This window comes from Schistocerca cancellata, chromosome 11 (assembly GCF_023864275.1).
Source record: "Schistocerca cancellata isolate TAMUIC-IGC-003103 chromosome 11, iqSchCanc2.1, whole genome shotgun sequence".
Lineage (NCBI taxonomy): Eukaryota > Metazoa > Arthropoda > Insecta > Orthoptera > Acrididae > Schistocerca > Schistocerca cancellata.
In genome coordinates, this window is record NC_064636.1 from 113,637,061 (window position 1) to 113,661,281 (window position 24,221).

Genomic DNA, 24,221 nt, shown 5'->3' on the forward strand with positions numbered 1-24,221 from the left:
GCGTCGCATGAATTCAGATTAACTTCTCTGACGCTCCCACCGCCTTCTATGTCAACGCCGTCGCTAACACAATCTGGCGCCGACTGCTGGTCACGAGCAACACCTGAAGACACGGCCAGACAGCGGTGTCGTGACGTCATACCGAAGATGCGTTCCTTAGTATCCAGTAGAAAACACCAAAAGAATTGACTGGGTCATAAAATATGAGTTGATACATGAATGTGATAGAGAAGACACATGTAGTTGTTTATGTGGAAATGTGGCTAAAATACACTGAAGCGCCAAAGAAACTGATATAAGCATGCGTATTCAAATACACAGATATTTAAATAGGGAGAATACGGGCCTGCGGTCGGAAATGCATATATAAGTCAACATTTGTCTGGCCCTGTTTTTTGATTGGCTACTGTTGCTGCAATGGCAGGCGTTCGATTCAGTTCCCCATAGTCGTTTAATGAACAAAGTAAGAGCATATGGACTATCAGACCAATTGTGTGATTGGATTGAAGAGTTCCTAGATAACAGAATGCAGCATGTCATTCTCAATGGAGAGAAGGCTGCCAAAGTAAGAGTGATTTCAGTTGTGCTGCAGGCGAGTGTCGTAGGACCGTTGCTATTCACAATATACATAAATGACCTTGTGGATAACATCGGAAGTTTACTGAGGCTTTTTGCGGATGATGCTGTGGTATATCGAGAGGTTGTAACAATGGAAAATTGTACTGAAATGCAGGAGGATTTGCAGCGAATTGACGCATGGTGCAGAGAATGGCAATTTTATCTCAATGTAGACAAGTGCAATGTGCTGCGAATACATAGAAAGAAAGATCCCTTATCATTTAGCTACAATATAGCAGGTCAGCAACTGGAAGCAGTTAATTCCATAAATTATCTGGGAGTAGGCATTAGGCGTGATTTAAAATGGAATGATCATATAAAGTTGATCGTCGGTAAAGCAGATGCCAAACTAAGATTCATTGGAAGAATCCTAAGGAAATGCAATCCGAAAACAAAGGAAGTAGGTTACAGTACACTTGTTCGCCCACTGCTTGAATACTGCTCACCAGTGTGGGACCCATACCAGATAGGGTTGATAGAAGAGAGAGAGAGAGAAGATCCAACGGAGAGCAGCGCGCTTCGTTACAGGATCATTTAGTGATCGCGAAAGCGTTACGGAGATGATAGATAAACTCCAGTGGAAGACTCTGCAGGAGAGACGCTCAGTAGCTCGGTACGGGCTTTTGTTGAAGTTTCGAGAACATACCTTCACCGAGGAGTCAAGCAGTATATTGCTCGCTCCGACGTATATCTCGCGAAGAGACCGTGAGGATAAAATCAGAGAGATTAGAGCCCACACAGAGGCATACCGACAATCCTTCTTTCCACGAACAATACGAGACTGGAATAGAAGGCAGAACCGATAGAGGTACTCGAGGTACTCTCCGCCGTACACCGTCAGGTGGCTTGCGGAGTATGGATGTAAATGTAAATGTAAATGTTATCAAGATTTAAGTGAGATTTAACGTGGTGTTATAGCCGACGCACGAGCGATGGATCACAGCATCAACGAGGTAGCGAAGAAGTGGTGACTCTCCCAAACGACCATTTAGGGTTAGGCAATACTGACCTTACGACTTATCTTAGAAGAAAGATTAAGGAAAGGCAAACCTACGTTTCTAGCATTTGCAGACTTAGAGAAAGCTTTTGACAATGTTGACTGGAATACTCTCTTTCAAATTCTGAAGGTGGCAGGGGTAAAATACAGGGAGCGAAAGGCTATTTACAATTTGTACAGAAACCAGATGGCAGTTATAAGAGTCGAGGAACATGAAAGGGAAGCAGTTGTTGGGAAGGGAGTAAGACAGGGTTGTAGCCTCTCCCCGATGTTATTCAATCTGTATATTGAGCAAGCAGTAAAGGAAACAAAAAAATTCGGAGTAGGTATTAAAATCCATGGAGAAGAAATAAAAACTTTGAGGTTCGCCGACGACATTGTAATTCTGTCAGAGACAGCAAAGGACTTGGAAGAGCAGTTGAACGGAATGGATAGCGTCTTGAAAGGAGGATATAAGCTGAACATCAACAAAAGCAAAACGAGGATAATGGAATGTAGTCGAATTAAGTCGGGTGATGTTGAGGGAATTAGATTAGGAAATGAGACACTTAAAGTAGTAAAGGAGTTTTGCTATTTGGGGAGCAAAATAACTGATGATGGTCGAAGTAGACAGGATATGCAATGTAGACTGGCAATGGCAAGGAAAGCGTTTCTGAAGAAGAGAAGTTTGTTAACATCAAGTATAGATTTAAGTGTGAGGAAGTCATTTCTGAAAGTATTTGTATGGAGTGTAGCCATGTATGGAAGTGAAACATGGACGATAAATAGTTTGGACAAGAAGAGAATAGAAGATTTCGAAATGTGGTGTTACAGAAGAATGCTGAAGATTAGATGGGTAGATCACATAACTAATGAGGAAGTATTGAATAGGATTGGGGAGAAGAGAAGTTTGTGGCACAACTTGACCAGAAGAAGGGATCGGTTGGTAGGACATGTTCTGAGGCATCAACGGATCACCAATTTAGTATTGGAAGGCAGCGTGGAGGGTAAAAATCGTAGGGGGAGACCAAGAGATGAATACACTAAGCAGATTCAGAAGGATGTAGGTTGCAGTAGGTACTGGAAGATGAAGAAGCTTGCACAGGATAGAGTAGCATGGAGAGCTGCATCAAACCAGTCTCAGGACTGGAGATCACAACAACAACAACTGTGAATATCAGGAATCCGGTAAAATATCAAATCTCCGACATCGCTGCTGCCGGAAAAAGATCATGCAAGAGCAGGACCAACGACGACTGAAGAGAAACGTTCAACGTGACCAAATTGCAACCCTACCGCAAATTGCTGCACATTTGAATGCTGGGCCATCAACAAGTGTCAGCGTGTGAACCATTCAACGAAACATCATCGATATGGACTTTTGGCGTCAAAGGCCCAATCGAATACCATTGACATCTGCACGACACAAAAAGCTTGATGCATCACTTGGGCCTGTCAACACCGACATTGGACTGTTGATGACTGCAAACATGTTGCCTGGTTGGATGAGTCTCGTTACAAATTGTATCTAACGTGTGCAGGTACGGAGGCAAAATCATGAATCCATAGACCCTGCATGTCAACAGGGGACTGTTGAAGCTGGTGGAGGCTCTGTAATGGTGTGGGACATGTGCACTTAGAGTGATATGGGACCCCTGATACGTCTAGATACGACTCTGACAGATGATACGTATGTAAGCATCCCGTCTGATCAGCTGCATCCATTAATGTCCATTGTGCATTCCGACGCACTTGGGCAATTCCAGCAGGACAATGCGACACCCTATACGTCCAGAATTGCTGCAGAGTTGTTCCAGGAACACTCTTCTGAGTTGAAACACTTCCGCTGGCTGCCGAGACATGAGCATTATTGATCACATCTGGGACGCCTTGCAACGTGCTGCTCGGAAGAGATCTCCACCCCCTCTTACTGTTACGGATTTATGGATAGCTCTGCAGGATTCATGGTGGCAGTCCCCCCCAGCGCTACTTCAGACAGTCGAGAACATGTCGTGTCGTGTTGCGCCACTTCTTTGTGCTCGTGGGGTCCTATACGATATTAGGCAGGTGTACCAGTTTCTTTGGCTCTTCAGTGTAATTAAGAAAACATAGCTGGGATTAAGCATAGCATACCATACAGGGTGTAAGGAAATTACCGTTACAAACTTCTACCACTTGCAGGGGGGAGTGAGTACATAATATTCTGAACAGGAACCCAGGTCCGGAAATGTACCATTTCCATTCTACGAACGATTGAGTTCACACGTATAACGTGTGCACATCTCCTGAGCGAAAGAGAAAAGTGTCAAAGTTTCTTGTCCTGGTGTGCAGTAGGGTAGACAGTAGAGACCGTATAGCACACTACTGGCCATTAAATTTGCTACACCACGAAGATGACGTGCTACAAACGCGAAATTTAACCGACAGCAAGAAGATGCTGTGATATGCAAACGATTAGGTCTTCAGAGCATCCACACAAGGCTGGCGCCGGTGGCGACACCTGTTGGTCGAGATCCAATGACTGTTAGCAGAATATGGAATCGGTGGGTTCAGGAGGGTAATACGGAACGCCGTGCTGGATCCCAACGGCCTCGTATCACTAGCAGTCGAGATGACAAGCATCTTATCCGCATGGCTGTAACGGATCGTGTACCCACGTCTCGATCCCTGATGGGGACTTTTGCAAGACAAAAACCATCTGCACGAACACTTCGACGTTTGCAGCAGCTCGGAGACCATGGCTGTGGTTACCTTTGACGCTGCATCACAGACAGGAGCGCCTGCGATGGTGTACTCGACGACGAACTTGGGTGCACGAATGTCAACACGTCATTTTTTCAGATAAATCCAGGTTCCGTTTACAGCATCATGATGATCGCATCCGTGTTTGGCGACATCGCGGTGAACGCACATTGTAAGCGTGTATTCGTCATCGCCATACTGGCGTATCGCCCGGCGTGATGGTATGGGGTGCCATTGATTACACGTGTCGGTCACCTCTTGTTCGCATTGACGGCACTTTGAACAGTGGACGTTACTTTTCAGATATGTTACGACCCGTGGTTCTACCCTTCATTCGATTAGTGCGAAACCCTACATTTCAGCAGGATAATGCACGACCGCATGTTGCAGGTCCTGTACGGGCCTTTCTGGATACAGAAAATGTTCGACTACTGCCCTGACCAGCATATTCTCCAGATCTCTCACCAACTGTAAATGTCTGGTCAATGATGGCTGAGCAAATGGCTCGTCACAATACGCCAGTCACTACTCTTCATGAACTGTGGTATGGTGTTGAAGCTGTATGGTCAGCTGTACCTGTGCACGCCATCCAAGCTCTGCTTGACAATGCCGAGGCGTATCAAGGCCGTTATTACGGTGAGAGGTAGTTGTTCTGGGTACTGATTTCTCAGGATCTATGCACCCAAATTGCGTGAAAATGTAATCACATGTCAATTTTAGTACAATATATTTGTCGAATGAATACATGTTTATCATCTGCATTTCTTCTTGGTGTAGCAATTTTAATTGCCAGTGGTGTAAGTTCTAGGGACTGTGTTCTGAATTCGTGAAACAGCGATGCCTGAGCAGACGAAAACCATCGAGGCAAGCATGTTCAGCGATTTCAGCACCCGTTTGTTATTGACGTGTGGGCAGGTATTCTGGAGGGTTAAGTGATGGAGCCATACCTCCTCTCACTCAAGCTAGCAGCTCCTGCACATTTGATCTTCCTACAAAACGTACTGGACCCTGTCTTGGAAGTTGTGCCATTGAATTTCCGTCAGGAAATGCGGTTTCACCACTATGGTGCACCAACTTACTTCTCACTTGCGGTTCGATGACATCCAACAGGCGATATGGTGAAAGATGAATACGCGGCGGTGGTCCAAACTCGTGGCCGCCTCGATCACCGGATTTAACTCGTATGGAATACTTCTTGTAGGGTCATATGCGAAGTTTGATATACGAGACTGCTGTAGAGACAGGAAGATCTGCTGGGACGAGTTCTGACCGCTGAAGAGACGCCATGTGGGACGGAGAGTGTGTACCGGGTCACCCTCCACAGGTAAAGTGTCCGTAACAGCGTTGGTGGTCGCCACATCGAGCTCCTGTTGGAATGCATCAGTACTGTCCTGTGCGTACAGCATGCTGGTTTTTTTTTTGTTGAATTATGTAAACACGTAACAAACGTGCTTAAGTGACAAATGCATTTTTCGTTATGTTTCCTTTCGAAGTGTCACCTAATAATTCTGTTCCCCCATGCCTGATTCAGTTCCTCAAGCAGATGAGTTAAACATCTGAACTGAAACTGTCGTAGAACGGAAACGACACCTTCTCATTCAAAATATTACGAGACGTATTCGAAAAGTAAGGCCCGAGCGGTCATGAAATGAAAACCTCATTGAAAACCACAAATTTTTTATGCGTAACATTTAGCCACACCCTCCAGCTACCTTTGCGACTTAGACATTTATCGTGGCATAGAAATGTTCAAATATGTGTGAAATCTTATGGGACTTAACTGCTAAGGTCATCAGTCCCTAAGCTTACACATTACTTAACCTAAATTATGCTAAGGATAAACACACACAACCATGCCCGAGGGAGGACTCGAACCTCTGCCGGGAGCAGCAGCACAGTCCGTGACTGCAGCGCCTCAGACCGCTCGGCTAACCCCTCGCGGCTATCGTAGCATTGTACAAACTTTTCAGTATCCTCGTCACAGAAAGTAGCCGCCTGTTTTTTCCTCCAATTCTCTACGCTGGTCTGCCTTTCGTTGTTTGTGCCAACGTCACACCTTCTAATGGAGATATGTGGTCACCTGCGTCACGCTAATAGACACGAAGCGCCAAAGAAACTGGTATAGGCGTCAATATTCAAATACAGACGTATGTAAACAGGCAGAACGCGGAGCTGCGGTCGGCAAAGCTCTATACGACAGCAAATGGTTCAAATGGTTCTGAGCACTATGGGACTTAAACATCTGAGGTCATCACTCCCCTACACTTAGAACTACGTAAACGTAACAACCTAAGGACATCACACACATCCACGCCCGAGGCAGGATTCGAACCTGCGACCGTAGCGGCAGCGCGGTTCCGGACTGAAGCGCCTAGAACCGACAAAAAGTGTATGGCGCAATTGTTAGATCGGTTACTGCTGTTACAATGTCACGTTATCAAGATGTGAGTCAATCTCAACGTGGTGTTTCAGTCGGCGCACGAGCGATACGACACAGCATCTTTTTTTCTATCTATTATTTTTTTTTATTTACACGCCAAGTTCGGTAGGACCAAATTGAGGAGCAAATCTCCAAGGTCATGGAACGCGTCAGCACATGAAATTACAGCATAAAAGTAATAACAGATAAAAATAAAATATTTATGAACCTCAATAAAGTGACTCCATAATATATACTCCATAATATATACTATACTAATATATACTATATAACTGGTATGCTTTCGGACATGTCCGAAAGAACAGATACCATCGGTGACCATGCAGCTCGTTAGAATGAAATTATAATTAAATGAAAACCCGTAGCCGCTTACAGGCGTTGACATACGTCAACAGTGACGGATGAAAATGTGTGCCCCGACTGGGACTCGAACCCGGGAGCTCCTGCTTACATGGCAGACGTTCTATCCATCTGAGCCACCGAGGACACAGACGATAGCGCGACTGCGGGAATTTATCTCTGGCACGCCTCCCGCGAAACCCACACTCTCAACGTATTGTCCCGCACTACATTCGTAGTGCCCCCGCCCATTATACTCATTACTCGCGGCGCGTTGCCGATTCCCGTAAGATTTCGGGCACTGTTTGTGCATTCGCACAGGAGAAGAAGATGGTCAAGTGGCCGGTGGGCCTTAACTATATATATACTAAGATGGTATCTGTTCTTTCGGACATGTCCGGGTTCAAGTCCCGGTCGGGGCACACACATTTTCATCTATTCCAGTTGACGTATGTCAACGCCTGTAAGCAGCTAAGGGTGTTCCTTTCAGTGTAATTTCAGTCACTCCATGAGTTTAAGTAAACACAATCAACAATACAACAAGAATCAATTTAATTTTTCAAGGAACTCCTTGACAGAACAGAAGAAGTGACCTATGAGGAAACTCTTCAGTTTCGATTTGAATGCGCGTAGATTACTGCTAAGATCTTTCAATTCGAGTGGTAGGTTATTGAAAATGGATGCAGCAATATACTGCACAACTTCCTGCACAAGAAAAATTGCAAAGTTGTGGTTAGGTCTTATGGGACCAAACTGGTATGTTCATCGGTCCCTAAGCTTACCCACTACTTAATCTAACTTAAACTTACACTAAGGACAACACACATAACCATGCCCAAGGGAGGACTCGAACCGCCGACGGGGTATTTCTGCACAAGAGTTAAGCAAGTGTCATCTATATGCAGGTCTGATTTATGTGGAGTATTAACTGAGTGAAAGTTGCTTATTCTTGGGAGTAAGCTAATATTGTTAACAAGGAATGACAGTAATGAATACATATATTGAGAGGCCAATGTCAAAATACCCAAACTCATGAACAGGGGCCGACAAGAAGTTCGTGAACTTACACCACTTATTGCCCGAAACGTCATTTTCTGAGCCAAAAATATCCTTTTAAAATGGGAAGAGTTACCCCAAAATATAACACCACACGACATAAGCGAATGAAAATAAGCAAAGTATACTAATTTTCATGTCGAAAGATCAGTCACTTCAGATATCTTTCAAAAAGTAGAAATGGCACCATTAACTCTTTGAACAACATCCTGAACGTGGGCTTTCCACGACAGTTTACTATCTATCTGAAAACCTAGAAATTTGAACTGTTCAGTTTCACTAGTCATATGCCCCTTCTTTGAAATCAAAACGTCAGGTTTGTTGAATTGTGTGTTAGAAACTGTAAAAACTGAGTCTTACTGTGATTTAGCGGTAGTTTATTTTCCAAAAGCCATGAACTTATGTCATGAACTGCACTATTTGAAACTGACACACACAACATCTGTACTACCAAGCTAGTGTCATCAGCGAACAGAAATATTTTAGAGTTACCCGTAATACTAGAGGGCATATCATTTATATAAATAACGAACAGGAGCGGCCCCAACACTGATCCCTGGGGCACCCCCCCCCCACCCCCGCTTGTCACTACCCCACTCAGACCCCACATCACAGCCAATCTCAACACTCTGAATAATGACCTTTTGATGTCTGTTGCTAAAGTAAGAGGTAAACCAATTGTGAGCTACGCCTCGTATTCTGTAATGGTACAACTTCTGGAGCAATGTTTTGTGATCAACACAATCAAATGCCTTAGTTAAACCAAAAAATATGGCTGGTCGTTCGAAACCTTTTGTTTAACCCATCTAGTATCTCACAGAGAAAAGAGAATATAGCATTTTCATTTGTTAAACGACTTCTAAAGCCAAATTGTACATTTGGTAGCAAATCGTGCAATATAAAATGATCAATTATCCTTACATACATGACCATTTCAATACTTTAGCAAATACTGATGGCATAGAAATAGGTCTAAAATTATCTACATTATCCCCTTCTCGCTTTTTATAAATCGGCTTTACTACTGAGTACTTTAATCGTTCAGGAAACTGACCACTCCTGAAGGAAAAATTACAAATATGGCTAAATACAGGGCTAATACGTGCAGCACAATAATATTCTGCTAGGCACTCCATCATATCCATGAGAATCCATAGTCTTCAGTGATTTAATTACTGACTAAATCTCCCCCTTGTCTGTATCAAAGAGGAGTATTTGAGACATCAATCTCGGAAAGGCATTTGCCAAGAGAGTTATGTGATTCCCTGTAGAAACTATATTTGTATTTAATTCACCAGCAATGCTCAGGAAATGATTGTTACATACTATACATATATCTGATTTATCACTAACAGAAATATTTTCACTATGAACTGACTTTATATCATCAAACCTTTGCTGCTGACCATATACTTCCTTCACAACTGACCATATGGTTTTAATTTTATCCTGTGAATTAGCTATTCTATTTGCGTACCACATACTCTTTGCCTTCCTAATAACATTTTAATATGCTTTCAATACTGTTTCTAATGGGCTACTGTAGCCTGATTGTGACTACTTCAAACATTTTCATATAATTCCCACTTTGTTCTACATGATATCCTAATCCCACTAGTCAGCCACCCGGTCTGCCTATTACTGCCAGTACCCCGTTTAGAATGTTCTAATGGAAAGCAACTCTCAAAGAGCATGAAAAATGTGTCAAGGAAGGCATTATATTTATCATCTATGTTATCGGCACCATAAGCATCTTGTCATTCTTGTTCCTTTACAAGGTTTTAAAAACTCTCTATTGCTGCTGGATTAACTTTCCTACATAGTTTGTAATTATATGTGGCATTTTTTGAGTACAAAAGCCTTTTAGTGTTCAAATTTGTGCATCATAGTCTGAAAGGCCATTCACCCTTTTACTAACAGAATGTCCATCTAGTAATGTAGAGTGAATAAAAATATTGTCTATGGCTGTGCTACTGTTCCTCTGCACCCTAGTTGGGAAAACACCGTCTGCATATGAATTTAGGAAATCTGCCAACATCCTTTTTCTTGCACCATTATATACAAAATTTATATTGAAGTCGCCACATATAACTAACTTCTGGTGCTTCCTACAAAGTGAATCAAGAACCCTCTCTAGCTTGAGCTCTGAAGTCTGGGTTAGGGGACCTATAAACAACAACAATTAGTAGTTAATTTCACTAAATTCAACTGCCCCTGCACAAAATTCAAATATGTGTTCAGTGAAGTGCTGTGATACGTCTATGGACACAAATGGAATACTGTGTTTTAGGTACATAGCCACTCCCCACCACGCAAGGAACTCCTTCAGAAACAGCCAGCTGATCTGTATCCTGGTAAACGAAGCTTCTGAATTGTCAAGTTATTTGAGTGGTGCTCCGATATACCAGTAATTTCAGAGTCAACATCCATAAGCAGTTCACTAACTTTAATACCTCTTATATTTTTATGAAATATGCTAATTCCTTCTCTACTTGGAAACATTGCGTCCTGGGAAGGTGAGAACTTAGTTAGAGGGACTTCCTTTAAGCAGGTATATCTCCCAGCTGACTTCAATGTAAGAAAGGTGCAGCTCTAACACCAACTACTACAGGTATTTTTCCATCTACACTTTGCCAGCCTCCCCTTCCCATACCTGTTGAGGTGCAGGCCATAAACCCGATCTACTGATAGACCCAACTGGCACCACTGAGATGTGACCCATGCCCTCTGCCATCAGCGATCCCTCCAGCCCATTATTAACGCTCCCAACAGCCGCATTAAGGTGAGGTCGATCTTGACGCTGAAACAGTTGCACGAAATGCACATTGGTGCCACCAGTTTGAGTAGCTATCTTTAGCAGATCATCACCTACATCATATTCCCCATCCCTATCAAGACTATTCCCTACTCTGCCCACTATCACTACCTGATCTTCTTTTGTAAAATTCCTACGTAACTCCCCTATGCTGTCCGTCACCTGAACCAACCCTACAGTATGCTTCACAATGCTGGTGACCTGGTACTCATTCCCCAACACTTCCTGCAACTGCTGGCCCACACCTCTACTGTGCGAACTACCTAGCAGCAGAACCTCCTTCTTCCTGTTGAACTTTGCAACTGACTTACCTGCTGAGGACTGCTGCATGTTCCCCACATCTACAGCTACAAGAGGCTCCTCTCCACTCAATTCTGACTGTTGGTCAAATCTATTACATGTGCGCAAAGCATAACTGTCTGAACACCTCCTCCTCCTAGCTGCATTCTTGCCAACTGCCGTTTCCCAGTCCCCAACACCTTTCACCCTCCTCAACCTATCTAGATCTTCCTTTGCGCGTTGTAACTGCACCTGAAGGGCACAAATCTTACACTCTTGCTCCTCTATCAACTTATTTCTTACTGCAGATTCTGCATTCACGGGAGAAGATCTCGCTAGAATGCCCACCGGCCTCCCCGCTGCATTCCCCCCAATGAAAATACTTTGAACAAATCCCACACCATAACCCACTACTCACAAACCTACAACGGAGCCCACACTTCTCACCCATAGTAAAATATTATAGTTACTAAAAAAAACTATACGTTATGTTACCCAAGTTCAGTTACACCAACAGAACTATTTGTAGAACTAACAATAGCGGTATCGAAATTCTCTGTCTACTAAGAAAGCAACTACTTGTATTAATAATAATGCTACACCACAGGTAATACCAATACCAAAAAAACTTCACAAAATTATAAGCTAAAACCAAAAATTCAAGCGGCCACTGGAACAGTCAACGAAGTTAAAACACTGAATGAAAATTTGACTGAAATATTTCACTAGAAACAATAACAAACTTCACCTGAAAACTAAAGCACGAAATTTACTAAATAACTTCAACGCAGAGAAACCTCTAAAAAAACACAGCGAGCTAACTTCTCCAAAACTTTATTAAATCGTTATTTCGCCACAAACAGCACGAAACACCGCTGAAAACTATTAAATTTAATAACTATCTAACAGTGCACGAATAACTTTTCAGTACTTAACTTTATAACTGCTACAGCTGCGAGGTACACTATGCGATCAAAAGTATCCGGACACCCACAAAAACACATTAGGTGCACTGTGCTGCCACCAACTGCCAGCTACTCCAATATCAGCGACCTCAGTAATCATTAGTAGACCGCGGAGTTTAGGCAAAAACCTATTTTGTTCCTGAGTTCCTATTTGCATAAAAATTTGTACTTATGCGTTTCATGACTATTTACACTTAATAGCGTTAATTCCATAGGACTAAAAAAGCCTACTTCGACGTTGTGCCTATTTTTGCCTATTTCGGCTTTAATATCCTAAAAAGTGCCTATTTCATCATATAAGACAGTGGCTCCAAGTTTTTCCACACTATACGACAGATGTAAAAAAATATTTTCTGCCCAGCGTGCAGCAAGGTGGCTAGCTGATATGCGCTCATGCTTCGTATTTGCCTAACAATTCGGTCTTTTTTTATTTTTTTATATTGCTATCCCTGATAATGCCATATACTCTTTAGAGATGTTTTATTATTCATATGTAAAAATAGATCACGGATCTTAGGTTAAAGCCTATTTTTTTCTTAAGCTCCAATTTGCATATAAGTTGGTACTTATGCGTTTCATAAGTAACTAAACTGAATACCGTTAGTTCTATAGGACCTAAAATTGCGTATTTCGACGTTGACGCTTAATTTTGCCTCTTTCGGCATCAAAATCCTAAAAAGTACCCATTTCGTTAATCTGACATAGAGTTCTTGTGTTTTCAAAGACTAGAAAAGGAAGTAAACTTAGGGCTTTACGTCTCATCGAAGGCGAAGGTCGTTAGAGACTGTTTACAATTCCTTTGCTTGCCTTACTACCAAACAGCACTCGGCACGGTTGAATGGTCATCCATCCAAGTACGCGCCGAGCGCGACAGCGCTTAACTTCGGTGAGCGAATGGGAACCGGTCAAAGATTTGATTTACACATTGGAATCGAACGTGGGAGTACTAAATGTTATATTTGAAAATATTTCGTTCGTAGAATTCTGGCCAGCTGTGTATTTTCGCAAAGAAACGGTTTCATAGGCCTGAAGCTGAGCACGGATTAAAAAATCACAATGTTAATCGTAGACGCCCTCTGTAGCTAAATTGCTGCCCTTCGCGCATTTTCTCGCTGCTGTCTACAGGCAGTCCTATCAAACTACTCTGTTTCGTGAAAGGTATTATACGTGAATTTTCCGGTTCGAAAAATAATTTGCCAGTAGTGAGATGTTTTCATCTGAAGCACAGGTAGATTCCACTCGCTTGTTCCGAAGGGGCGGCCATCTGTCAGGTGCCATATGGCCAGCAACAAGTAAGGTACTTCCCCTACCGCTCCCATGCACCACAGTTAAAGGAAAAAAAAAACAGGTCGTCATTCACTTTTCCCAGCGAAAACAAATCAGTACATTGTGTAGCGACCGACTTGTTAAGTGTTACTGACGTTCTAAGTGCAAAATAAATTCTAGTTTCTGTGTGAGAAAACTACGATATGCCGAATACAGGTAGTTCAAAGTCTATTCATATAAGGCAGTGGTTGCAAGATTTTACGCATTATACAACAGATGGGAAAATTATTTTCTGCCAAGCATGCAACAAGGAGGTTAGTTGATGTTTTTCTTAGACTTCTTATTTTCCTGTCACTTCGGATTCTTTTTTATCGCTAACCTTTACTAATACGAAGTACTCTTTATATGCGATTCTAAACTGCATTTCCCTTTTCTCTCGTATTAGGTTTTGAGTGTTAAGAAATCTCACTTAACTCAGCATGCAGATGGAAGCGCACATAAAGCTAATGTTGAACAGAAGTAAAAATTGAAGCAAACTCTTTTAACCAATAAATCTGGCGAATCCTCCGAAAAAAACAAGTTCTGCAGTGATTTGTGTCATGCACTTGTGGCAGCAAACATCCCTTTTCGGAAACTAGAAAACCCTATTTTCAGAGGTTTTCTTGAGAAGTACTGCCATCAGTCTATTCCTGTAGAGTCTGCTTTACGTAAGAATTATGTGGATTCAGCTTACAATGCTGCATTGCACAGAATCCGAGAAGATGTTGGAGAATCTTGTATATGGATTTCTGTGGATGAAACTACTGACAGTCTTGGCCGTTACATTGCAAACGCCCACATCTCGTGGTCGTGCGGTAGCGTTCTCGCTTCCCACGCCGGGTTCCCGGGTTCGATTCCCGGCGGGGTCAGGGATTTTCTCTGCCTCGTGATGGCTGGGTGTTGTGTGCTGTCCTTAGGTTAGTTAGGTTTAAGTAGTTCTAAGTTCTAGGGGACTTATGACCATAGCTGTTAAGTCCTATAGTGCTCAGAGCCATTTGAACCATTTTGCAAACCTGAGTATTGGCAAGCTAGATCCAGATGCTCCATCCAGGGCTCATTTGATTTACTCATAACAGCTTGCAAAAACTAACCAACAAACAATAGCACAGTTAGTGAACAATGGGCTTAAGGTGCTATACCCAAACGGAGTGGATGAGAATAAGGTGCTTCTGGCCGTCACTGACGCCGCTGCATATATGATAGCAGCGTTTGAACTATTAAAAGTATTCTACCCATTGATGCTGCACGTAACTTGTGTAGTGCATGGGATCAACCGCATAGCAGAGCAAGTAAGGCTACAGTTTCCTAAAGTAAATAAAGTAATATCCATGGTGAAGAAAATTTTTGTTAAGGCACCATCAAGAATACAGGCATTCAAAGAACAGCTTCCAGATGTCCCATTGCCGCCAGAGCCTGTTGTCACCCGCTGGGGCACGTGGCTGATAGCAGCAGAATACTATAGTACGCATCTCTCAGCTGTCCAGAAGGTGGTTGAAAATGTACCGGAGGATGCTGCATCCGTAACAGCAGCAATGTAGTTACTCAAAGATTCTTCTTTAAAACGGGACTTATCTTACATTAGGGCCCACTACACATTTATGGCAAGAATAATTTCACAATTAGAAGGCTCAGGGAGACCTACCTACGGCAATATTTCTTTGCTTGAAGAAGTCAAAATGAAAATTAATGAAGCGCCAGGTGAAATAGGGGAAAAAGTACGGGCAAAAATGCAAATGGTTTTGCAGAAGAACAGTGGCCTGAAGGAGTTGTGTGCAGCTGCCGACATACTTAGTGGAAAATCCAGCACTCCTGACTGCAGCATTCCTGTCCAACATGTGACGCACATGAAGTACGCCCCTGTAATATCTGTTGATGTAGAACGTTCTTTTTCAGCGTATAAATTGATTCTGACTGACAAGCGCCACAGGTTTTCACTAGAAAACCTAGGAAAGATTTTGGTTATTTATTGTGAAGCCAACTATGGTCAGAATATGTGAAACTATGAATGTATTAATTAAACCATTGCCACATCTTTTTTACGGAGATCTTTATCTTGCAGGAACTCAAAAATATTTTGAGTTATGTTGTAGATTGCTGTGCTCTGTAACTGTGTAAATATTCATTCTCATTGTTTTAATGATTAATAAGATGTTCATACTGTCAACACTGTGTATTTTAATTTATTGCTATTTTCTCTGCATCATTTTTATTAGAGCCTATTTTAGGTTTTATATTGCCTGAATGAACTACTCAAGAAGCCTACTTTAGGTGCCTAAAACACACTTTTTTACGACCTAAAAATCCGTGGTCTAGTCATTAGGTCCGCAGTTCGTGGTCGTGCGGTAGCGTTCTCGCTTCCCGTGCCCGGGTTCGATTCCCGGCGGGGTCATGGATTTTCTCTGCCTCGTGACGACTGGGTGTTTTGTGATGTCCTTAGGTTAGTTAGGTTTAAGTAGTTCTAAGTTCTAGGGGACTGATGACCATAGATGTTAAGTCCCATAGTGGTCAGAGCCATTTGAACCATTTTTTGAAGTCATTAGACGTCGTGAGAGAGCAGAATGGGGGCCTCCGCGGAACTCGCGGACTTCCAACGTGGTCAGGTGACTGGGTGTCACTTGTGTCATACGTCTGTACGTGAGATTTCCACACTGCTAAACATCCCTAGGTCCTCTGTTCCCGATGTGATAGTGAAGTGGAAACGTGAAGCGTACAGGCCGACCTCGTCTGTTGACTGACAGAGACCGCCGACAGTTGAAAAGGGTCGTAATGTCTAATAGGCAGACATCTATTCAGACCACCACACAGGAATTCCAAACTGCATCAGGGTACACTGCAAGTACTATGACAGTTAGGCGGGAGGTCAGGAAATTTGGATTTCATGATTGAACAGCTGCTCATAAGCCACACATCACGCTGGTAAATGCCAAACGAAGCCTCGCTTGGTGTAAGGAGCGTAAGCATTGGACGATTGAACAGTGGGAAAACATTGTGTGGAGTGACGAATCACGGTACACATTGTGGTGATCCGATGGCAGGGTGTGAGTATGGCGAATACCCGGTGAACGTGACCTGCCAGCGTGTGTAGTGCCAACAGTAAAATTCGGAGGCGGTGGTGTTATGGTGTGGTCGTGTTTTTCATGGAAGGGCATGCACCCCTTGTTGTTTTGCGTGACATTATAACAGCGCAGGCCTACACTGGTATTTTAAGCACCTTCTTCCTTCCCACTTGCGAACCTATGTCTATATGAACTTTTTTCTTTAGTGTTATTTGTAGAATAACATATTAAAATATTTCCATATCTTCGTGTATCACCCTATACTATATATACAGGGTGTTTCAGAAGTGGTGATCAATGTTCAGGGGTATAACAGGAATGAACATTCGAAACAAAGAAGTCTAGTAAACATGCAGTCTCAAATGCATACCTTAAGAGCTATGTACAATTCTTGATCTTCGTTACTGTGAAACAAATCTCTTCTACTGGAAGCTCTTTGCTTTCCATGTTTGGGAAGTGGTAAGAGGGTTGACTGAAAAGTAATGCCTCCACCTTCGTAACTGTTCAACAGTTGGCAGCATTGGTATGCGGCAGGTACTGGCTTGTTCCGTAGCCTCTTCTCTACAGCTCCAGTTGGCGGGATGCCTTAGTATTGAACGGTTGAGTTGTTACAGTGTAAAGTATGGAACCCTGCGCAGACGGTTGGTCAATGCAACTGAAGCAACGTGCAGTCATTGAATTCTTGACAGCATAAGGTGTCAGCCCAAAGGAGAGTCATCAGGGAATGAAAGCAGTTTATGGTGATTGTGTTGATGTGAGTACCGTGGGTCGTTGGGTCCGAAAGTAAATGGGAAATGTTTTCCTGCAGTATGACAGTGCCAAACCACACACTTCACGTGCGGCCACAGCAGAACTTCAGTGAGTGAATCTGACCACCGTACGGCATCCTCCATACAGTCCAGATTTAGCACCGCAGGACTCCCATCTGTTCCCGATAGTGAAAGATGATCTGCGGGGACATCATTAAGCTTCTGATGAAGGCGTTGAGAGAACTGAGAAACTGTGGTTGCGCAAATAGTGGGTCGAGTTCTTCCGTGACGGCTTCAGAAAACTTGTCCATCGTTGGCAGAAATGTATCGAAGTGGCTGGTAATTTTTGCGGAAAAGTGAATGTTGGCAATTAAAGATCACAACCTAAGGATTATTTCTGTGTTTGATTTATTAAAATATTCCCCTCCAAACCCAATTAACGAAAGTGGAAGCATTACTTTTCATTCTTTCATTCAGCCCTTGTACAATGGGCCAAAACAAGGAAAAAAAATGTCTAGTAAGCGTGCACTCGAAAATGCATACCATAAAAGTTATGAGCACTTGTTCGTTAAAAGAGTTGTGTTTCAAAATAGCGGAGATGAACAAGTGCCCATAGCTCTTAAGTTATGCGATTTAGTGCACGTGTTTACTGGAATATTTTTCCTTGTTTTTGTCCGTACTACCACTTCCCAAAAAATGGAAAGCAAAGAGCTCGCAGTAGAAGAGATTTGTTTCACAGTATCGAAGATCAAGAATTGGTCATAGCTCTTAAGGTATGCGTTAAAGACCCCACGGTTACAGGGTGAGTCACCTATCATTAGCGCTGGATATATTTCGTAAAGCACATCAAATACTGACGAATCGATTTCACAGACCGAACGTGCGGAGAGGGGCTAGTGTAATTGGTTAATACAAACCATAAAAAAATGCACGGAAGTATGTTTTTTAACACAAACCTACGTTTTTTTAAATGGAACCCCATTAGTTTTGTTAGCACATCTGAACATATAAACAAATACGTAATCAGTGCCGTTTGTTGCATTGTAAAATGTTAATTACATCCGGAGATATTGTAACCTAAAGTTGACGCTTGAGTACCACTCCTCCGCTGTTCGATCGTGTGTATCGGAGAGCACCGAATTACGTAGGGATCCAAAGGGAACGGTGATGGACCTTAGGTACAGAAGAGACTGGAACAGCACATTACGTCCACATGCTAACACCTTTTTATTGGTCTTTTTCACTGACGCACATGTACATTACCATGAGGGGTGAGGTACACGTACACACGTGGTTTCCGTTTTCAATTACGGAGTGGAATAGAGAGTGTCCCGACATGTCAGGCCAATAGATGTTCAATGTGGTGGCCATCATTTGCTGCACACAATTGCAATCTCTGGCGTAATGAATGTCGTACACGCCGCAGTACATCTGGTGTAATGTCGGCGCAGGCTGCCACAATACGTTGTTTCATATCCTCTGGGGTTGTAGGCCCATCACGGTACACATTCTCCTTTAACGAACCCCACAGAAAGAAGTCCAGAGGTGTAAGATCAGGAGAACGGGCTGGCCAATTTATGCGTCCTCCACGTCCTATTGTAAGTAGGCTGTTTATGTTTTCTTATTGGCAACGTTACGTAGCGCTCTGTATGAAAATCACTGGCTGTGCTGTGTGCAGTCTGTGGCTAGTTTGCATTGTTGTCTGCCATTGTAGTGTTGGGCAGCGGCAGCTGGATGTGAACAGCGCGTAGCGTTGCGCAGTTGGAGGTGAGCCGCCAGCAGTGGTGGATGTGAGGAGAGAGATGGCGGAGTTTTGAAATTTGTAATACTGGATATCATGAACTGCTATATATATTATGATTATTAAGGTAAATACATTGTTTGTTCTCTATTAAAATCTTTCATTTGCTAACTACGCCTATCAGTAGTTAGTGCCTTCAGTAGTTTGAATCTTTTATTTAGCTGGCAGTAATGGCGCTCGCTGTATTGCAGTAGTTCGAGTAACGAAGATTTTTGTGAGGTAAGAATTCATGAAAGGTAGAGGTTAATGTTAGTCAGGGCCATTCTTTTGTAGGGATTCTTGAAAGTCAGATTGCGTTGCGCTAAAAAAAATATTGTGTGTCAGGTTAAGCACAGTGATGTTTAATTTTTCTAAGGGGACGTTTCACTATGAAACGCCCGTCGAACATCCTGTCAAGGGTCAGCCTAGTGTTAATTGCGGAATGTGCAGGTGCACCATCATGCTGATACCACATACGTCGACGCGTTTCCAGTGGGACATTTTCGAGCAACGTTGGCAGATCATTTTGTAGAAACGCGATGTATGTTGCAGCTGTTTGGGCCTCTGCAATGAAGTGAGGACCAATGTGGTCGCCAATGATTCCGCACCATACATTTACAGTCTACGGTCGCTGTCGCTCTACCTGTCTGAGCCAGCGAGGATTGTCCACGGACCAGTAATGCATGTTCCGTAGATTCACTGCCCTGTGGTTTGTGAAATTCACTTCATCGGTAAACAGGTAGAACTGCAAAGCATTCTCTGTTAATGCCCATTCACAGAATTGCACTCGATGATTAAAGTCATCACCACGTAATTGCTGATGTAGCGACACATGAAACGGGTGAAAGCGGTGACGATGCAGTATGCGCATGACACTACTTTGACTCAGTCCACCGGCTCTCGCAGTGTCCCGTGTACTCATGTGTGGGTTCATGGCAACAGCAGCTAACACACCAACTGCCTGTGACGGGCCTGTTACGGACTCGTTTGCGTGCTACGACCATACCTGTTGCATACAGTTGGCGGTAGATGTTTTGCAATGTGCGGCACGTTGGATGCTCTCTGTCCGGGTACCGTTCTGCATACACCCTGCAGGCTTCAGCTGCATTTCGTCGACACTCGCCATAGATGAGTATCACCTCCGCCTTTTCAGAGTTCGAATACACCATGGTCACAGTTTCTACAACACTACACTATCACAGACGTCTGGTAACACGGTGTACTACAGTTGGTCTGCGTGCGGAGACGAATGCAGAATAACAATAGCAGCAAGCGCTACATGCGGACACTGCGACAGCTAGACCAAACCACAACAGTGCACTACAGCCACACTCGTAAACACGGTCGTCATCGTAAACATGTCCCTGCAGATGCTGCTCGACGACCGTGGCCCGTGTTTGTTACAACACGCAACTGAACGTCGGAGGTTTCAAGCGTCAACTTTAGGTTACAATATATCCGTATGTAATTAACATCTTACAACGCAACAAACGGCACTCATTACGTATTTGTTTATATGTTGAGATGTGCTAACAAAACTAACGTAGTTCCATTAAAAAAAAACGTAGGTTTGTGTTAAAAAACATACTTCCGTGCATTTTTGTATGGTTTGTATTAAGCAATTACAATAGCCCCTCTCCTCACGTTCGGTCTGCGGAATCGGTTCGTCAGTATTTGATGTGGTTTACGAAATATATCCAGCGGTAACGTTAGGTGACTCACCCTATATATATATATATATATATATATATATATATATATACTCCTGGAAATTGAAATAAGAGCACCGTGAATTCATTGTCCCAGGAAGGGGAAACTTTATTGACACATTCCTGGGGTCAGATACATCACATGATCATACTGACAGAACCACAGGCACATAGACACAGGCAACAGAGCATGCACAATGTCGGCACTAGTACAGTGTATATCCACCTTTCGCAGCAATGCAGGCTGCTATTCTCCCATGGAGACGATCGTAGAGATGCTGGATGTAGTCCTGTGGAACGGCTTGCCATGCCATTTCCACCTGGCGCCTCAGTTGGACCAGTGTTCGTGCTGGACGTGCAGACCGCGTGAGACGACGCTTCATCCAGTCCCAAACATGCTCAATGGGGGACAGATCCGGAGATCTTGCTGGCCGGGGTAGTTGACTTACACCTTCTAGAGCACGTTGGGTGGCACGGGATACATGCGGACGTGCATTGTCCTGTTGGAACAGCAAGTTCCCTTGCCGGTCTAGGAATGGTAGAACGATGGGTTCGATGACGGTTTGGATGTACCGTGCACTATTCAGTGTCCCCTCGACGATCACCAGTGGTGTACGGCCAGTGTAGGAGATCGCTCCCCACACCATGATGCCGGGTGTTGGCCCTGTGTGCCTCGGTCGTATGCAGTCCTGATTGTGGCGCTCACCTGCACGGCGCCAAACACGCATACGACCATCATTGGCACCAAGGCAGAAGCGACTCTCATCGCTGAAGACGACACGTCTCCATTCGTCCCTCCATTCACGCCTGTCGCTACACAACTGGAGGCGGGCTGCACGATGTTGGGGCGTGAGCGGAAGACGGCCTAACGGTGTGCGGGACCGTAGCCCAGCTTCATGGAGACGGTTGCGAATGGTCCTCGCCGATACCCCAGGAGCAACAGTGTCCCTAATTTGCTGGGAAGTGGCGGTGCGGTCCCCTACGGCACTGCGTAGGATCCTACGGTCTCGGCGTGCATCCGTGCGTCGCTGCGGTCCGGTCCCAGGCCGACGGGCACGTGCACCTTCCGCCGACCACTGGCGACAACATCGATGTACTGTGGAGACCTCACGCCCCACGTGTTGAGCAATTCGGCGGTACGTCCACCCGGCCTCCCGCATGCCCCCTACACGCCCTCGCTCAAAGTCCGTCAACTGCTCATACGGTTCACATCCACGCTGTCGCGGCATGCTACCAGTGTTAAAGACTGCGATGGAGCTCCGTATGTCACGGCAAAGTGGCTGACACTGACGGCGGCGGTGCACAAATGCTGCACAGCTAGCGCCATTCGACGGCCAACACCGCGGTTCCTGGTGTGTCCGCTGTGCCGTGCGTGTGATCGTTGCTTGTACAGCCCTCTCGCAGTGTCCGGAGCAAGTATGGTGGGTCTGACACACCGGTGTCAATGTGTTCTTTTTTCCATTTCCAGGAGTGTATATATATAGACGTGCAACTGCATGCAAATTACAGCCTTCGTCACAGATGAACAGAAGTCAGCATGGACCAGGTGCCTGCTGTGGAGGCCCGTGTGCAGGAATGTTTGCTGAACGGTCGCTAAGGAGACGCTGTTGATAGCCCGCTGGTGCATCCAGACGCTCACTTGTCCAACAGCGGCACGTCTACTCGCCCGTACCCATCTCCACAACCATCGTTCACCCCTGTCATCTGTGGTGCACCTCAGTTGGCTTGGTGCCAGTTTGGGATAGCGCCGTATTGCCGTCCGTGGTATACCTTAATCACGAACAGCTTACGAACTCAGTTGTTTTAGAAATATTTCCACCACTGGCTCGAAAGCCAATCATGATGCCCTTTGGGACGTCAGATAAATCACTCAGTTTCCACGTTACTGCACTGTTTTCCACGTCCCACCGACGCACTTTATTTACCATCAGCTGCTGCTGCTGCTGCTGCTGCTGCCACCTGGCACTAGAGAGTGGCTATTGCACGTTGACGTTGAACATTAACATGATTCGAGCGTGTATGTAACAGTTCAGCGGTTGAACATATCATGATGCAATTATTACGTTTAAAACCAATATATATTTTGTAGGTATGTCATGGGTGTACATGTGTGAGTGTGTGTGTGTGTGTGTGTGTGTGTGTGTGTGTGTGTGTGTGTGTGTCTGTGTCATTGGAAATATTTTAGCTCTAGCATATCATGTATCTAAGGATGGCTAAGTGGATGACGTTCGAAAGCCACAAAAATAAAAGAGAACGCTATGCTACCCAAACCTCCTTCGCAACTGGGGATACAAATCAATTGAACTCGCCTCTTTATTTCATACAGCCAAGATCAGCTGCAAGCATCCAACAGTTCCAAATCGATCTGGTGTATTACATTTTCCTGGAAACCTGGAGACATACTGAGCCTCAATTTTGTCTCTGATGATAGAACCTTAAGTAATGAATTGGGGCCAAGGGGATGGGCTGACTCCTGAATTGAAGTCTGAGTTAAGGAGGGCGTTGGACTATGGCATTCAGTACTGCTGCGTTAGCTACATTTAGGGTGGTGTAGCTGATAGTACTTCTGCCTGTAAACAGAAGACGCAGGTTGAACTTCCAGCCTTTGCACAAAATTTAGTTCGTTACTTACCCTCCTATCCTTAACGAACTCTAAATTGGTTGCATCAGATGAAAACTACTTTACAACCTACAACCTAAGTTGGTTCTGATATAACATCACAGTCACTTTCGACCACTACATAAAATACCTTTCGAGGTTCCCTCCAGTTCCACCGAGTTATTTTTATTTGAATTCACTACCTCAGCTGTCTTCCTATTGTTCAAGTTCTCATATTTTGTTTTCGGTTTCTCTTTCTACACCTAGATCTACGTCTACATCTACATCCAAACTCCACCAGCCACCTGACGGTGTGTGGCGGAGGGTACTGTGAGCACATCTATCGGTTCTCCCTTCTATTCCAGTCTCGTATTGTTTGTGGAAAGAAGGGTTGTCGGTATGCCTCTGTGTGGGTTCTAATCTCTCTTATTTTATCCTCATGGTCTCTTCGCTAGATATACGTAGGAGGGAGCAATATACTGCTTCACTCCTCGGTGAAGGTATGTTGTCGAAACTTCAACAAAAGCCCGTACCGAGCTACTGAGCGTCTCTCCCGCAGAGTCCTCCACTAGAGTTTATCTATCATCTCCGTAACGCTTTCGCTATTACTAAATGATCCTGTAACGAAGCGCGCTGCTCTCTGTCGGATCTTCTCTATCTCTTCTATCAACCCTATCTGGTACGGATCCCACACTGGTGAGCAATATTCAAGCAGTGGGCGAACAAGTGTACTGCAACCTACTTTCCGAAATTATCCTCAGCCATCACTACACGTACTGAAAGCGGGAACCAC

The 24,221-nt window shown here is 44.1% G+C and overlaps 1 protein-coding gene across 1 annotated transcript in view; it reads left to right on the forward strand.

Moving 5' to 3' along the window:
• Positions 1 to 24,221, forward strand: part of LOC126108294 (adenylate cyclase type 5-like) — a 693,279-nt gene that overhangs the window by 23,077 nt on the left and 645,981 nt on the right. The window lies entirely within an intron of this gene.